The following is a 6,120-nucleotide window of genomic DNA, read 5'->3' as shown; positions in this document are numbered from 1 at the left end:
CTGCTGGTCCACAGCAGTAGTATCTGTGTTGGATAAAGGACTGGATCTGAACTAGACTCAGTAAATCTGCTCAGTCCCAATAGATCCTGCATATATTCACTGGGGTCAGTCCACGGTCTACTGGAAATGACCTTTGGATCAGCTGGTTCTGGGCCCTAGTTTGAGTTTAGACCCTTTGGATCAGCTGGTTCTGGGCCCTAGTTTTAGACCCTTTGGATCAGCTGGTTCTGGGCCCTAGTTTTAGACCCTTTGGATCAGCTGGTTCTGGGCCCTAGTTTTAGACCCTTTGGATCAGCTGGTTCTGGTCCTAGTTTTAGACCCTTTGGATCAGCTGGTTCTGGGCCCTAGTTTTAGACCCTTTGGATCAGCTGGTTCTGGGCCCTAGTTTTGGAGCCTTTGGATCAGCTGGTTCTGGGTCCTAGTTTTAGACCCTTTGGATCAGCTGGTTCTGGGCCCTAGTTTTAGACCCTTTGGATCAGCTGGTTCTGGGCCCTAGTTTTGGAGCCTTTGGATCAGCTGGTTCTGGGCCCTAGTTTTAGACCCTTTGGATCAGCTGGTTCTGGTCCTAGTTCTGGACCACTTGTTCTTTGGTAGCTCGTACAGATCCATGTCCAGTCCAACTGTCCTTCATTTAATTTCAGATTTCCCATGATCCTTTTCTCTGGCTGTGTTTACTGCTGTACTCCGTCATGTTGAGCAGGTTGGTTTAAGACACTCAGTCTGACTGAGAGGGGCGTGGCCTGGGCTTAGAGGGGCGTGGTCTGGGGGGGCTGACATATGTGCAGACCCTCTGTAGGAGTTCCAGACGACTGCACTGTCAGATGTTTGTCCTCATGAGTTCAGATTAGTTGAGCGTCTGCAGTTCGGTTCATCCTACCGTCCGCCGCCACAGGAAGTGAGGTCATGTGGGTACCTTGGCCTGGAAGGCCTCCAGGTCCTTCTGGTTCTTGGAGTGGATGGTTTGGTCCAGTGGTGTGTTCTGGGCCATGGTCTTGGTGAGGTCCACCTGTGGAACAGATGGAAGACAAGTCTCACTATGGAATGTGAACCCATGGCTCTGGGACTCAGGGTTTTAGAGCTGGACAGTCTAGGAGACACTAGGACTGGGTCCAGCTGGTCCACGTGGGTGCAGCTCATCTGTGGCAGTGGTGTCCTTCTGTTGTCATTGAACCTGCTCTCAGGATGGTTCCTGGTCTCCCTCTGGTGGCTTTGCTCAGTTTCTCCTGTGGGTCCAGGTTTGGGGGACGGCGTCCACTCACCTCCTGGTTTTTCTTCTTGAGGATCTTCAGCTCCTCCTCCAGACCCCGGATCTGTGTCTCCATGTCGGATCTGGTCTGCGTCAGCTGGTCCAGGATCTTCTTCAGTTCGGTGCCGGCTCCTTCTCATTCCTGCAACATGACGACCACAGGTGAGGATGAACCGAACTGCAGACGCTCAACTGATCTGAACTCACGAGGACAAACATCTGACAGTGCAGTCGTCTGGAACTCCTATAACCTGTGTTTGGACTCACTTGTTCTTCAGGTGTTCATCAGCCATGTGGGCGTCGCCCATAGATCTGTACACCTGGACGACGGTCTGGATCTGCAGACGACAAACATACACTCAGACAACCACGTCCTCCTGATGGACATACGTCCAGATGTGTGTGTTTGTGTGTGTGGATGTGGGTCTGTTGTGTCCGTGGACTGGACTCACCTTGGACCTGATGATGGACATGGTTTGGAAGCAGGTGCTGTAGTCTCTGGAGGCAGAGTCTCCGCTGCTCTCCACCCACTGCCTGATCTTCAGCTCCAGCTCGGCGTTGGCGTCCTCTAGGGAGCGCACGGTGGACAGGTAGTCCAGCAGACAGGTGTCCAGGGTCTGCACCCAGAACTTGTCCACATCGGTGGGAGGACGGACGCTGGCGGATCTACTGCAACAGAGGTTTGGAGCAGCGGCGACGGCAGAAATGTAGCCTCCACTGCCAACGCTAACGTTCCCACTGACAGTGCTTCCACCTTAACAGAAGCACCACCTTAAAAACAGAACCACCTTAACAGTCTGTCACCTGTCCGTCTGTCCGTCTGTCTAATGTGCACATTTCACACCATGTAGACACTTTGACCATCAGACCATTTTTAAAATATTTTGATCCAAACGTTGTCGTGGAGGTGGACCGTTGACACCTTGGTTCAGGGTGACATTGACTCTAGATTAGCGCTGACATTTTTACCGTCCAACCATTTTGGGGTAAATTTGGGCCTTTGTTCAAAAAGGCCCTTTTTTTGGACTCCATATTTGTCCTGTGGGTTTCAAACCTGTCCACATTTGTCCTACTGAGGGCCTTTCAGAGCATAATAATAATAATAATAATAATAATAATAATAATAATAATAAACTTTATTTGTATAGCACCTTTCATACAGAAATTGTAGCCCAAAGTGCTTTACATTGATTGAAAAAAAAATACAATATTAAAATACATTAAGATTTGATTAGAAATACAATAAAATAAAATAAATATAAAAACAGCGCACATTAAAATATTTGATTATGCATAGAATTTTTGAAGTGCAAGAAATAAGATGAAAATTGAAATACAATAAAATAAACAATAAAAACAGAAATGCAATAAAATAAAATAAAAATAAAAAAAACGCACATTCCTGGTTCCTGAATTGTGACCCCATTTTTATCTCCTTTCAAAGGCTGATGAGAATAAAAATGTTTTTAATTTGGTTTTAAATATATTCAGTGAACTGGCTTCTCTAATGTCTTTTGGAATTGTATTCCATAACTTTGGTGCATAGTTAGTAAAGGCTGCGTCCCCCATTTTCTTTGTAATATTTGTGGGAGTCGCTAGTAAACCTGCGTTTGATGACCTCAGTGTTCTAGTTTGTACATAATTGATCAGTGAGTTTGCAATGTAACTTGGTCCAGTTCCATTTAGAGCTTTATACGTGAGGAGTAGTATCTGAAAATCAATTCTCTAGGTTACCGGTAGCCAGTGCAGGGAAACCAGCACTGCAGTAATGTGCTCTCTCTTCTTGGTTTTGGTTCATAACCTAGCTGCAGAGTTCTGAATCAGCGTAGACACAGGTGTCCACTTCTACTGGATGTGGACGCTGTCAGACCTGTTCACATCAGTATGTGTTCAGTGTTTGGGTTTGGGCCCAGGGCCTGGTGTGGTCTAGGCTGAATCCCACAGATCTACGGGGACAGTCTGGACAACACCAACACTAACGGGTTCTTACATGATATCAACTCCACTGGAGCTCCTATTGAAGCAGATGTTCTTCTAGAGACTGTTCAGGACGGTTGGACTGTTTTCTGCGTTTTTTCAGACTCATCTGATCTTCAACAACAGGAAAGAATCCAAATCAAACAAACCCCTGAACAGTCCCTTTGGTCCATCTGAGCTAAACTGTCCCCATATTTATATAAATGTGTTCCAAACACAAGTGTGTGATGAGTGGAATGACACAAAGAGACACAAAGAGACACAAAGAGACACAAAGAGACCCGGTGGAGCCACTGTTTGAACTGGACCAACTCACTGATGTTTATTTATTCATCTGTTGGACATATTCACACCACACATCCATCCCATAATAACTCCTATTATCACAGGCTTTCCCATGTGACATAAACGTCCCAGTGGGTCAGGACCTGGAACCTCCGACGGTGACGGTGGATGTTGTTGATGTGTGTTCAGGTCTTCGTTAGTGGGCCGGACGTGTCCTCAGGACCCGGTCCAGCTTGTCCTCTATCTGCTTCAGACAGATGTCAAGGACCCGGTCCAGTTTGGTGTTGAGGGTGGTTATGTCTGGCACCAGGGAACCGATGTCAACGTTCTTGTAGATGCTGGTGCTGTTTTCACATCTGTTTCCATAGTAACCATCACGACAGTCACATAGGTGTTCATTGGAGTCCATCAGCCACCTGCACACACCTCTGTTCAGACAGGTGTCAGGTGTGGAACAAACCGGCAGCCGTAAGGACAGGTAGACGTTCACCTTGTACTTATAACCATCAAGGTCTTTGCACTCCACCTTGTTGAAAGCAGGCGGTGGCGACATCACTGGAGCATCACGATAGAAATAATGCAAAACTTTCCCATATTCTGCAAAGCTTCTAAATCCATTTCGGGGACATGCTGGCCGTTGGGGGCACCTATGTACTCTCCAGTGGGCACCTCAATGACACAGTCCTGGGACTTCTGTTTAAGGTCCGTGCACTTGGTATCAGCAAAGCATCGCTGAGCAGCAGACTCAACTTCCTGTCGGTATGTGTTGTTTCCTTGCTGGTGTATCCCACCGCCACCACCAGGTCCCCCACAGGTACACGCCACATATGGACCAGTTTGTAGTTGGCCTCATAGTACTTATCATACACCACCACTGCCCACTTGTACCAGAAGTACTTCTCATCCAGGGTCTTTTGGACTTTGGCAGCAATGTTCTCTTTTTGGTCTTTGGTGAATTTTTTGCTGACCTCCTCCACGTCTTTCATCAAGTACCGCTGAAAGTTGTCCAGACAGAGCTGCAAAGAATCGTTCTGAGCTTTGAAGACGTTCTTGAACATGCGGTTATGTTCGTGCTGTTGACCTGATGAGCTGAATCCGATGAGTTTCCAGTAGAGCTGGTTGAGGACCATGCCCTTCCACAGCAGTCTGCTCAGGTACAGGTTTAAAGCGGCCTATTTCACTGATGCTGCACTTGAACTTGTCCCTCAACAGGATGTTGATGTTCTTGCTCAGAGACGTGCCGCTGACCGTCAGGTAATGGTAGATGTTGGCCACGCTGCCCTCAGTCCCTGAGTTCTCATAGAAGTTGGCGAAGATCTCTGCCAGCCTCAGCTTCTCCTCTTTACTCGTCACCAGCCTTAGGTTCTTCTGAAACTCATCAAACTTCCTCCAGGCGTTCAGGATGTGATTCTCATCTTGAGAGTAGACGCTGACGTAGTTGAACCACTCCACGTCTCTGGCCAGGTCAGATATCTGGAAGGCCAGAGAATCCAGCCTCCGGTTGACCTCATTGAAGCCGTTGCTCAGCTGATCCTCCTGAGGGACGAAGGCCAAAACCACGTTGACAAATGAGACGATCAGACTTCCGATACCAGGCGCCACACTGGCAAAGCCAGCCAGGGCCTTGAACACCGACTCCAGCTGCTTAGGTTGGATTTGATTCAACACCTCTGTGACCGTGGTCAGGACGTTTACGCCCACCTGGACCCCAGTCTGGACCCGGTCTTTTGTAGTTGAATCCAGCTCTCTTTTGAGCCTGCGAAGGGCTGAGAGGTCAGCAGGTGAAGGGTCATGTGACTCAGCAGCCGAGGTCGTCCAATAAACAAAGAGGATGAGTGAGAACCACAGCACGATGGAGGACGTCCGAGGAAACGCCATGACTGAAACACAGAGACACAACATTTAAGACAGAAGTGGACCCAAGTCTGAAGGGTCAACATTTAAGACAGAAGTGGACCCAAGTCTGAAGGGTCAACATTTAAGACAGAAGTGGACCCAAGTCTGAAGGGTCAACATTTAAGACAGAAGTGGACCCAAGTCTGAAGGGTCAACATTTAAGACAGAAGTGGACCCAAGTCTGATAACTAATAAAAATACTACTACTACTAACACTACTTTTTTTTCCCTCCAGCGCTGTTGCAAGTGGCAGCACTTCCAGTAGCTCTGTGTTTGCCGTGTGGTTTTTTTTTTTAGTGTTTTTTCGTGTTTTTATTGCTAATTTTTAATTAGTGTTAATCGTGAATTTCTATCTATCCTATGGATACGGAGTTACACTCGCTGAAACTTGTTTATTCGAGTAACCTGTTGCGTGCACTGAGAACCAAAGCCCACGCCGGTGTGGTTCTACATTTACCTGATGAGGTGAGGAGGCTGTATCGTGGCTGCAGAGCCGGCGCTAAGCTAAAGGTTAAGCGGCTAGCGAAGAAGAAGTGTCGATACAAACCTGCAGTACCTTCTGTGGTCATGGGAAATGTGAAGTCACTACAAAAGAAGATCGATGAACTGGGCTGCGCTAGTGAAGAACGTTAAGACCCACAGAGAGTGTAGTTACTGCGCTTCTGTGAAACGTGGCTCATGGCTAGCATTCCAGATGCTAACATAGAGTTACCCAG

General features: G+C 47.6%; 1 pseudogene; it reads right to left on the bottom strand.

Annotated features, from left to right (window-relative positions):
• Positions 1-4,155: 4,155 nt before the first annotated feature.
• Positions 4,156-5,485, bottom strand: LOC115424092 (uncharacterized; annotated as a pseudogene).
• Positions 5,486-6,120: the final 635 nt, after the last annotated feature.

Source organism: Sphaeramia orbicularis, chromosome 8, assembly GCF_902148855.1.
Source record: "Sphaeramia orbicularis chromosome 8, fSphaOr1.1, whole genome shotgun sequence".
Classification (NCBI taxonomy): domain Eukaryota; kingdom Metazoa; phylum Chordata; class Actinopteri; order Kurtiformes; family Apogonidae; genus Sphaeramia; species Sphaeramia orbicularis.
Note: the sequence above shows the minus strand (reverse complement) of the source record. Positions and strands in the feature narration are given on the sequence as shown.